Source organism: Eutrigla gurnardus (assembly GCF_963514095.1).
Source record: "Eutrigla gurnardus genome assembly, chromosome: 19".
In the NCBI taxonomy this organism is placed as follows: Eukaryota; Metazoa; Chordata; class Actinopteri; order Perciformes; family Triglidae; genus Eutrigla; species Eutrigla gurnardus.
Genome location: NC_139930.1, coordinates 9969004 through 9981381, shown reverse-complemented (window position 1 = coordinate 9981381; position 12378 = coordinate 9969004). Strand labels below are relative to the sequence as shown.

The 12378-nt window shown below is 42.5% G+C and overlaps 2 protein-coding genes across 2 annotated transcripts in view; both read left to right on the top strand.

Moving 5' to 3' along the window:
* Positions 1-12378, top strand: part of rad23b (RAD23 homolog B, nucleotide excision repair protein) — a 122626-nt gene that overhangs the window by 76359 nt on the left and 33889 nt on the right. The window lies entirely within an intron of this gene.
* znf462 (zinc finger protein 462) overlaps positions 1-12378 on the top strand; it is a 48112-nt gene that overhangs the window by 10510 nt on the left and 25224 nt on the right. The window lies entirely within an intron of this gene.

Genomic DNA, 12378 nt, shown 5'->3' with positions numbered 1-12378 from the left:
CCAGCAGCTTACAGGGACATGTGTGATGGCTTTACTGTTGTGTTTCCAGCTCCATTCTGCATTTTCTCTGTTGTATTTCACGCCGTTCCCCCTCCCTTTCATTCCATTACAGCAGATGTCTGATGAATGTTATGACAAAAACGTTTATACCGAACATTATCGATTCCTCACATCTCCTCTGAAAAGGCCCGGGCCCATTGATCCGCCAGGTGGGATCGATGTCTCATCTCTGCGTATTCAGACTTTCTCAAATAGGCAGCAGCATGTGATCACATCATTTAAGGAAGCGCTCCTCTCTGATCACAGTCAGAGAGGAAGGAGGTCACTGTCCAGCTCGCTGCTGCTCTAATCTCCGATGGGCTGCTTTAGTGAAACAGATATGCTCATCAAGACTACAGTAACATGATGTTTGTCTGCCGCATGAAGGTGGTTAGATTGTGGCGCTGTAAATTAATTCTAGTGTCAAAATCTAGGAGCACAGGTTTATATGTTTGCACAGAAATTAAGCTATTAGAGGTCAAAGTGACAGTGAACACTGCCAGTTACATTATATATATAGGGCTGTATAGGGCTACAGCCACGGAATTTGGGTGATACAGGCCTCATTTAAAAATAATAACAACAACAACAATATGTTATGTTATTATTATTATGTATTTATGAATTCATTTTGGGCTAAATGCTGACATGCTGATATTCAGCAGGTATAAGGTTTAGGAGCATCATTGGTGTTGCTGATATTGTGACCCGATAATGGAGCTAGATCAAAAGTCAAGGGATCACCGGACTAATTAGGATTCATCCTCTGGGGACCATGGACACCTGCATTAAATGTTACGATTCATAAAACAGACGTTGAGACGTTGCAGTCTGGACTCGAGTGATGGACCGAGTGACATTTTCCTGTTACAGCAGCTTTAATGTGACGATTTGCTAATCTTCTAAGTTGATTGTATTGTATGAACTGATTTGAGCTATTGACTGGTCAAAATGTGGAATTTGAAGACACCACAATATGTTCTTGAAAAGTCATATTGGCAATTGTCACAATTTTTTGACACTTAGAAATAATAAAGCTGTTAGTTGCAGAGCCTGCATCTCATTGGCATATTTCCCTCTTTTTCTTTCTCTTCCTTTAGCATGAAGACTGTTTACTGTAGCTGTTTACTGTAAACTTTGGCATCTCCTTGTAGCAGGAAGCCCGCTTGAGCACAAGGGGACACAACAGCAGTGTGAGAATATCTTTAAGTCGATCTGTTTTTCCATGAAAATCTGTAAAAACGACGAGCAAAAGCACAGCACTTACCTGCAGTGTCTCCAATTTACATGCTTACTAACACAATAATAGACACCCGCGCAGCTCCGTCAATATGTTATTCTTCTATGCGGGGATTAGGCAGTGACGCGGTATTGGAATATGAAGGTCATTCAGGTCGGACCAGCTTTTCTGTTTTGAACCAGTGTTGTTATCTGCTACAGCGCCGACAGATAAAAGCCAACCGTGAGCCAACGAGAGTGTGAGCTGCACACGGGCCAAAGAATCGCTGCAAACCAGACGCTGGTATTTTGGCCGGCTTGTATTCGAGGGCACCGTTCCTAATCGGAACCAAAATAACTTTCAAAGCATGTATTTATACATTCTTGGGAGATCCTTTTTAGGAAATAATACTCTGTGACACATTCGCAGTTTTGATGTGAGCTTTGAGATCTTCAGGTGAGGCGAAGCTCTGAAAAATCCGAGACAAGGTGATGCTGGAGTTCAGACCCTTCAACGTATTACGAGGTGGTGACGGCGTTGCTTGACTGGGTGCATGCATCTATGAACGCTGTGCATGCTTGGCTCGGAGAATGTTGGCACATGCACATATGGTTGCATGTTAGCGGCAGTCCAAACGTTAATTATGCTTCTTGGTTACCCTTTGGCTGTGGTTTCAGTGCCTGCAGCAGCCCCGTGTCTGTTCACCATAAGTAATACAGCAGGAATGTGCCCACAATTAAGTCATGACTGTGTCTCGCTCCATAAAACTGTTAATCTAATTTTTCATTATTTCATAAAAAAAGGCAAACATGTTCTGTTTGTTGTTTCAGCTTTTCAAATATGAGGCTTAGCTGCAGTTTATCTCCTGGTTTTGGATCATTGGTCAGATAAAGCAGAGAATTTGAGGACACCAACTTGGGCTTTGTACATTTTAAAGAGAACTTTGCACCTGCGGCGATGCGGTGTGTCATTTTCTGCTTTGAACTAAATAATAGTTCCTTTTATTACATACGGAGCTGTAAAAATGTTGTTTCGGTTCAAACCTCTCGCGGTTAAAAAGGATGCTACGGTTAAGTGAGTTTGCTGCAGCTCAAACAGTAATGGCGTGTTAAGATTTCTCACAGATGTGGAAGGAGTGACTCAGGCGTCCTCCTGACCCTCCAGTCAGTGTCTCTGGTGGCTGTATCCGCAGCTCACTGCAGCTGGGACGGCAGTGGCAGTCGGTTCCATCTGAGCAAGCCTGTTTTCAATCTGTTTCTAGGAGTTAATATAGTTAGAGACCTGCCAAAGACCAGCCCCACATACTGTCCTCTTTGAACACATTTAGCGCTCCCTTCAGCATGATGGAATTTTTCTAGATTTTACTCGGGATATGAAGATTTCTTGTTTTCTCAAATTCTTTTTTATGCGGCTTACACATCACGGCTCCGTCTTCTGCAGTCAAACTGGAAAACGTGTGTGTGTGTGGGGGGGGGGGGGGGGGGACAGAAGTAGCTTTAAACCTGCAGAAATATTTTCTGCAGGTTTAAAGATACTTGAAGTGCTGCAAAGGAAATAAACTACTTTGGCTTTGAAATACTAGTGTGTGTGTGTGTGTGTGTGTGTGTGTGTGTGTGTGTGTGTCTGGTCTTGAACTGCAACTTCTCGTCATTATTGCATTTGCCATCAAATAATCAGTTATTAAGTCAGTTAATTGCTTATGTGTTGGTCTATAAAATGTTAGAAAAAAAGCAGAAAGGCCAGAGGTGATGTCTTCAAATTCCTTTTCCTTTTGCTCAACCAGAAATCAGATCAGAGAAAGAAAAGCAGCTATAGCTTCCCGTCATGCTGGCTTTGATTGGCTGCTTTTTAAAGGGGAGACAACCGGCTGACGGTTAAATGCGGCGTGCCCTCGTGGGCTTTGACGTTGATACTTCAGGCTCTTGCTGGTCCCCCATTTGAGCCCATTGATTCTGTGAATATGAAATTTCTTTCATACAAGACGGCTCTGCTTCTGGCTCTGACCTCAGCAAGGAGAGTGGGTGGACTTCATGCTCTACCTTTGCATCCCTCGGGTACCCAGTTCACTGCTGAAGGCCCCATGGTTACATTGGGCCCCGACTTTGGCCATTGTGCTCTTGAGCTCTTGTCTGTTTTGCTCCTTGGCTTACAGCAACAAGGGTCTACAATTGCCTCACAAGGTGAGGACACACTCAATGTCATGGGCCTGTTTAAAGCGGGTCTGGAAGTGACATCTGTGCTGCAGCCCGTTGGTCATCACTGCACACTTTAGTCCGGTTTTACAGTTTGGATGTGACAGGCCGGTCTAATATGCACTAGAGCTGCTGGTTGAACTCCAGTCTGGCCTGGATGTGAATGAATGAATCATTGTCTGTCAATTAATTAACTGATTGATCAACTATAGTCTGGACTTGGCATGGGACGATATGAAATTGTCATATCATAGTTAGTTATTAGCATGGACAGAATAATTGCGATTCAAGATATTATCCTAATAATCATCAAAATGTGCTCAAATCTCTTAAAATGGCACTAAAACATACATTTAGTTACAAAATGTACCATGATGGAGAGCTAGAGAGCTTTTTCAAGTCACCCATGACAATATTTATCATTATCATGACAACAGAAATTCACCATGATCGATTACTGTGAGTGTTTTTTGTTTCAATGCGCGATAAATATCCTGTATCCCTAGTCTGGACGGATCTGGGTTTTCATAACAGTATATATTGAACTGTCCATCACCACACGACGTCTGTCCATTTGATGATGTTTCGTGATTTTAAAGCTGACAACTGTCAGTCTACAAAACGCTGTGATGTTCTGACACTGTAACTGTAATATTGCAAGATAAATGTAAGCCAGCACCTCGCCATCGGTCTCTAATAGTCACTCCGTATCCCTAATGATGCAGTTACCATGTGTCGGATGAGTTAGAAAAGAAAACTTTGACTTTGAAACCAAAGCCTTTCCTCGCCTTTTTTTTCTGGTTTCAAAGTCCCTCAGTTGTATCTGGTAAAGGGAATGATTAAAGGTTTGATGCCAAAATAAATATTTCTTGCTGCTGCTCGACTTGGCCCACACTTGCATCAGCAGATGTTGGATTTCAGGACGATGATTTGAGCCTTCAGATACAAAACTACAGAAGGGCTGTCATACAGCGATAAAGACAGGTAGCGCTGGAGAACAGCCAAGAGTCTTTTTTTTTTTTTTTTTTTGTAAATGCAATTTAATCATTTACTAAAACAACAGAAGAGAAGAGAGTTTGACAAAAATATCATCCTTCCATAAAATAACTTTTCACTTTACTTTGAAAGAAAAGAAGAAAATAACTGATCTTTAAAAACTTAACTACATAATGAAAATTGTGCATAATCTAAAATATTTATCTAAAAATATAATTATAATAGAGAACATTTGTAAATTGGTGTAACAGTGGTCATTTTTATGAATTAAACAATTAGATTAAATTACAGATCCATTTGTAAACTCTCTGTTTTGACAGAATATCATTTTTGTAAACGTTGCTGTGGAAACACGGAGGCTTCTTTTCGCACCATCGAGAAAAGCAGGTTGTGCGGTTAAATGTTTACTGACGTTAAAACCAAAAGTGTGATGTCACCGTTTGGGAAGGCTTTGCTCACAGTAACATCAAGGGATAAATTGAAAAATACACAAATTCAAGTTAAGCTATTGCTTGTCAACAGCATCTTCGTTAGGATCTATGGAATCGCCTCGTAGTTCAAATACATTTCAGTTGTGATGTATTCATTGTGATTGTATGTAACAGTCAAAACCGTCCTCCGTATCGCATGAAGTAGAATTAAAGCTAAAAAGGAAGGTGTTAAAATCATTGATAAGTATAAAGAATTAAAAATACAATACAATACTCCGAGTATCATATTTTTTTGATACAGATCATAACAGATGCACTACGTGGTGCTGTAAGCTCTTTAACAGCCAGTTCCCTTTGTTTCAAAACGTTTGCAATGTGCTTTTAACTGCTCATTGTTATATTTTCTCTTTCGGACCAGATGTAATATACCACTATATGAATTATTCTGTTGCAGCATCATGTCACAAGTTGGCATATTCCATGGCAGGTTGTGCTTTAAATGACCTCAATGTGCCCAGATGACAGGTGCACATTATTACCGTGGGGAATACTGAGGAAAAGGGAACGGTACGGGTCCGACAGTGATGAGATTGCTATGAAATCTAAATATTAGTTATTAACACACATAGCTGATGATGAAGCGTGTTTGCAGCAAACTGCAGGATGTGTGGAACTTCTTCTTGTGCCGGCTGTAAATGTATAAATTTGACAAGTACAATTAAAGTATGTTCTAAATTGTACTACACACACACACACACACACACACACACACACACACACACACACACACACACAGGCCTGTACAATTATCATAAACTGCCAGAAAGCAGAACAATATTTTAAGGAAGGATACAAATGAACAAAGTAAAATCGTTCTAATCAAGTTTGTTCACGCTAGTCAAGCGTTTGAATGAGTCTTCAAGTGAAAGCATGTTTTAATAAAAAATATAAATATTTGGCACGAGTGCATCGATAACGTATCACATGGGGAAGGTTGACTTTGAAGACAGGTTTTCGCTGTTTTGAATTAAACATTTCCAGTTTGAGGTTGAACAGAGCCGGCGTGGTTTTCTAAGGCAGATTTAATCTAATAATGTTAAAGTTGATTTTCTGTTTTTGGTTTGCGGGGCAAACTGATGAATAAGATCCATGTGTGAGCGAGAGTGAGGTTTAGCTGGAGCTTGAAAGATCATATTGCTGCTTCCTAGCACATTTATTGGAGATGCTTTTAATACTTATATTTAGGTCTCATATTAGAAAGGTGCTGATTCAGCTATTTGATCATTCAGTTTGAGGTGTCTCTTTGTGTATCAGCCTGCTAAGCACTCGATCAGATCTGCTGTGTTGCGTTCTCCTGGGTTGATGACATCAGATTACGGGAGCAGCCATCTTGATCTCTAGCTCCCTGCCTCTGGCAGTGTGACACGACGTTTTCTGCTCTTCTGTAAGACGCCGTGAGATCCGCCGCCACTCCCGGTTAAACCCCGCTGATGAACGTGGGCTAACGAGATCAGAACTTTAAGTATTATAACATTTGCGCTTCTTTCTTGAGGGTAAAAACGTATTGATTTTTTTTTCTCCCCTCTGATGTTGTCATCTCATCGCGAAAAAAAAATCAATTGCCACCTATTTTCCCTTTAAAAAGCAGGATGTGATTTCATTAATTATTGAGGGTATGTAGATTGACAAGACGCTGAAGATGAATTATCTGGATGTGAATGTTTCCTCTTCCCCCCGACGGCGTGCGATGGCGACGCTCACCACCAGTAAAGGACAGAACCTCTGTACTCCTAATCAGCTTAATGCTGGTTTATTCCGAGGCCCAGACAGAGCAGCTGCTGTCAGCCAGTTTGAGTAGAGGGTGTGACTGCTGGCAGGGCTCGCCGATGCAGAGAGACCGGTTGGTGATTAACAAATGTCAGTAGACTTTGGAATCTGGGGAGCCCGGGCTTTGTCCTCGGTTGCTCACCACTGAAGGTATTCCAGGTGGCTCCGTCATGCTCTCTCGCTGCCTCCCTTCTCCTCCCCCGATCCAGGCCTGCCCTCCCCTCCTCTTTGTCGCGTCCCCCCGTGGCTTCAGAGCTCCCAGATAAAGACGTTCAGACATACCTCACATTTTTAAGACCCCCCTTGTGGAACACAGTTTGCTCTCCACAAAGTTGGTTCAGGACCTTTCTCTGTGTTTCTTTGGAACGGGGGGGATTCCTGCGTATTATTTTGTTCTGCAAATCCCTCCACGTGAGAGATAATGCTCCTGGAGAAAAAGGAAGGAGCAGGCATGAGAGGGGGAGATGTTTTCTGCTGAGCCGTGCGGGCAGAGGCCTTGGGTACAGTAGCGTACATCTGGCAGATAGATTTCTGTCAGCAGCTCTCCAGTGTCAGGCGGCCTGCCTTTGAGGAAGAGGATCAGATCTGTGGGTCCATGTTGTGTGCTGGCTGAACACCTAAGCACACATAGTCGGCTCCTAAAATGGCTGCCCTTGAAGCTCGGCTCAGAGGAGGATCTGAGCAGCTCAGTCGCTGCCTGTTAGAGCCCCAGCTGACTAGATGAAAGCAGTTACACAATCTCACCCATTAACTTGGTGTGGCGCTGGGACCGACTGGCTAAAAAAGACACAGCCAACTCGAAGGCAGATGGTGGTTGTGTAGGAGGCTTTTTTTTTTGTGTTTTTTTTTTTCTTCTCCCTCCCCGGGCATTCCTCTCCCCTTCCCTCCGAAAGGATTCTCTTGATATCCATGTCAAGGAACCTGGCATTAGGAGGCAACTTTGTTCAAAACAGCAGTGAACTGCCAAGAGAGCGGGGTGGGGCCCCGTGGTGAGGCTGTAACCTGACCCCGAACAACAATGAATCCCCTGGTTGCTCAGGGACATACTGGCAGCCTGGCCGGCTCACATGGAGCTCTCCGCTGGCCGGCCGGTCGGGTGTGGGTAGTGGGGCGGTATTCCCAACCGTCTCTGGCGGGATCCCGCTTGTTTGCAGGTTCCAGAACAGTGGACTGAATTCGATCCTGGTATTGAACCTACATTTACACTCTATCTCTGTAAATCAAAGCTTTGTAACAAAACACAATATTGTTTCCTTTGGGGGGTTTTTTGTAGTGAAAATAAATCTCACTGGAACTGTAAAATCTTCTTTTTAACTGGAAGTATTTGATTTACCCACTCAAAATGAAACTTGACTACATTTTGAATTAGTTTGATTTATGTCAACACGTCACATTTGGAGAAACTTTGCTTCTACAACAAGATGCCCCTGTCTAAAGAATTATTTCGAAGCTGCGTTAGCAACGTCTGTGACATGCTTTCTGTGATTATGTCACGTTGTTTGTGCGGTTTTGTTGCCTAAATCGGAAGTTTTTGTCTGAATTCACGACGTTTACTGTGACCGTAGTGGAGCGTCTTAGTTTGACTCTATCTTGTTTTCAAGCTAACAAGGTACTTCTGTAGTAAACAATTTCCAATGCAGTGCTACAAGACACTCTGGCGCAGTGACGGCCCCGCAAGGACAAATAATGTCTCCTTTCTTTGCCTACTAAAGGGTCAGAATCGAAGACATTAAAAGAGAAGTGCGCCAATTTAGCGTTACACTCCATATCAGTGCTGGTTTAAAAGGTGAAGATAAAAATTGACGTAGCAGCATCACAAATTCTTCTTTCTTGTCCAACCATGGCGCCGACATCATCTACACTATATTGACAAAAGTATTCACTCACCATCCAAATAATTGAAATGAGGTGTTCCAGTCACTTCCATGGCCACAGGTGTATAAAAGCAAGCACCTCGGCATGCAGACTGTTTCTACAAACATTTGTGAAAGAACGGGTCGCTCTCAGGAGCTCAGTGAATTCCAGCGTGTTACTGTGATAGGATGCCACCTGTGCAACAAGTCCAGTCGTGAAATGTCCTCACTCCTAAATATTCCACAGTCAACTGTCAGTGGGATTAGAACAAAGTGGAAGTGATTGGGAACAACAGCAACTCAACCACGAAGTGGTAGACCACGTAAAATGACGGAGCGGGGTCAGCGGATGCTGAGGTACATAGTGCACAGAGGTGAACAACTTTCTGCAGAGTCAACCACTACAGACCTCCAAACTTCATGTGGCCTTCAAATTAGCTCTCCTCTGATGGACGAGTCTGGGTTTGGCGGTTGCCAGGACAACGGTACTTGTCTGACTGCATTGTTCCACGTGTAGAGTTTGGTGGAGGGGGATTATGGTGTGGGGTTGTCTTTCAGGAGCTGGGCTTGGCCCCTTAGTTCCAGTGAAAGGAACTCTGAATGCTTCAGCATACCAAGAGATGTTGGACAATTCCATGCTCCCAACTTTGTGGAACAGTTTGGGGACGGCCCCTTCCTGTTCCAACATGACTGCACCAGTGCACAAAGCAAGGTCCATAAAGACATGGATGAGGGAGTTTGATGTGGATGAATTTGACTGGCCTGCACAGAGTCCTGACCTCAACCCGATAGAACACCTTTGGGATGAATTAGAGTGGAGACTGAGAGCCAGGCCTTACGTCCAACATCAGTGTGTGACTTCACAAATACGCTTCTGGAAGAATGAAAGCCTTCCCAGAAGAGTTGAAGCTGTTATAGCTGCAAAGGGTGGACCGATGTTACATTAAACCCTATGGATTAAAAATCGGATGTCACTTAAATTCATATGCGAGTCAAGGCAGGTAAACAAATACTTTTAGCAATATAGTGTATATATGCAGCCGTGCTCGGCAAGAGCTGTGGACAGCTTTGATGTCTAAAGTCGACTCAGTTCCAACTTAAGTTTGGAAAAGGTCAGAAAAAGGTGTGAAAACAGAGTAAAACGTAAAATATAATTAAAAAAATGTGCTTGTAAGTTCAATGTAGCACATTTAAAGGAAGGAGTTGAAGTTCAAAGTGGAAGATGGATTTGAAGATTTGGATATTTGAACAGCTTCGCTTGTAGAAAGTACACAGAATTAGTTAGAGTCCCAAAAACACAGTAAAATGTAAATGCCGATGATAAATGCTGAATAAAATAAAATGTGAAACTCTAAAGTGCCGTTATGAAAAGCACAGCGGTGTCTGTAGCTGTATTCATGCTGCTCTAAAGCTGCTTAATAATGCTGCTGTTGTGTGAATGTACGTTAATTAGGTTATTATTTTAAGGAGACCTAAGTGTTGATCATGAGCGTGTTAAAGAATGATATTATTCAGCGCGTTGATGAAACATTCTTCTGGCATTTCAACAAGAACGTGAGGAGGACGGATGCTTCTGGCGAGATTGGATTCAGTTGGATTAGAGACACGAATCACGGCGTATTGTGATGTAGACTTCTTCAAGAACAATGGAGCCGAGAAGGGTCGTACTCATAGTGCGAACCTTATCCTCTTTGAATACATGCAAAATGTTTCCGTCTTTGTCTAATAGAATACACAAATGAATTCTTGTTATAAAGAGTACTTGGAGAAGTGGCTCTCAGCTTTCAGAGAAACTTGTGTGCCATGCAATGTGTTTGCATTTACAAGTTACATTTCATTTCAAGGAATAGCATTCAGGGGGATGGATTGACAGAAATGGAATATCATTTAAATGAGTAAATCGCTGACAATAAGAATGGTTGTTGAGCTGTTTATATCTAGAAACGGTGTTCCTACAGTAGCCCAGAAGGGACAAACCAAACACCGGCTATAGATGATCATGGTGGTTTTTATCAGTCATGGACTGAACTGATATGCAGGGTACACACAGCACAGTTGTGTTAGTATTGTACTACAAGGTTTTTGTTTTACATGCAGGGGTGGACAAAATAAAGAAGACACCTACCAGGAGAGCAACGAGGAGAATGGGGCACCTGTGCATTGAGAAGAGCTGTAATCCATCCTGAAACGCTGTCGTACAAGGCATCGCTTCAAATGTGTTTATACCTGGAAGGTGTCCACCGTGTTCATAAAAGCACTTTTAAACCTATTTAGCGGTTTGGAGATATAATCATCTCGGCGTGTGGAAACATGTACTCGTACCGCAGAGTGCACTTGTTCCTGTAAAACGGCCTCACGCTGTCAGGCTATAATGTATCTACGGAGAGCAATAACCAGACTCAAACGTATCTCCACTAAATAGCCATATCCACACACACTTATATGTCCTCCATGGTAGCCGTACCTTTGTGCATGGGCCTTGGATATGAGCAGTGTGGATGTGAGCGGGAGCCTTGTTATAAATATCAGCTTTGTAAAGCTCTCAACGGGGAGTCAGACAGGTGATGAGTCAAGCTTCAGTTACTTCAGGTTTCCTTTTTGATCCCTTGGCAGATATTTAACTATAATTAATAGCAGTATTTGTATGCAACGGTACCATAATTCTCCCACAATATTATTACTTGACATTTAAAAGTTCAACTCGAGTGGTGTTGGAGTAACTGTGTCTAAAACCTTCCTTCTTCCAAATCAAAGAATTGTCTGGTAATAGATTTGCAGAAATGATGAATATTGTGCATTTTAAACGTGCAAGAAATCGTACTGCTGAGGCGTGAACCGAATGTCAAGGTTGTAAAGAGATCCCTTTTACTAACTATCTCAGAACCAGTGTGATCGGTGATGTCACATGTTTTTGGCGAGACAAAATGACGGTTGGGAGAATGTGAAATATGAAAAGATGAAAGAGCTGTGAAATAATGGCCACATCGTTTCCATTTCTCTGGCCAGGACCAAACTGCAGAGAGGCCCACAGACATAAAGCCTTCATCTCTCTCTGTTGATTCATTCAATCTTATTTGAGAGCGGTTGATACAATCTGATGGAATAGTCTGCTCTAAATACTGAGCTGTGGAGCTGCTCTCCAGCTGTTGCTTATCCCAAGGTAATAAAAATGGGACAAATCAGCCCATAATCCCTCCTCAGTCCCTCCATTGTTCTTAGAACGATGCCACGCTCCAAACTGGGACCTTCTTAGTATTCAGAGTAACATCAGCATCTGCTGATTCCTCCTCTCCGTCATGTTTTGGGAGTTTGCGGGCAGCTCCAGACGTTTTTAGCGATTGAAAATCATCTCATTTTAGATGAATTTGACTCTTTATCCGTGTGGTTTTATCTTCGTAATGAGACCGCAGAAATCCGTTGCAGTTTCGCATGAATGAATAAATGTGTCTTCTCTCTTTGTTGTTGTTGAGAATATTACTTTTTGCAGCATCGCATTACAGTGACATATTTGACGTGGACTTGAATGCCATTTCATTATTTTGCAGCTTTTATTTTACCATCTCATCACGCCCACGTGTGATTCAGCATCAAAGCAATCAAACACACAAATGCACAGTATGTTGTGTCTTAATTCGTCCTCATTCAAATTACAGCCGCCGTCAAACAAACACGTTTCCCTCCGGTGCCAAATCTCCAACAGCGTGCCGCATTTTGTCAACACATTCTTGCGAACGCAACTTAGAGGGTCTGCGTCGAGAAGACGAGACGGCTTTAGATCTTTTCAACACATAATCATGATCATTTGAAAGCTTTGCGTTTCT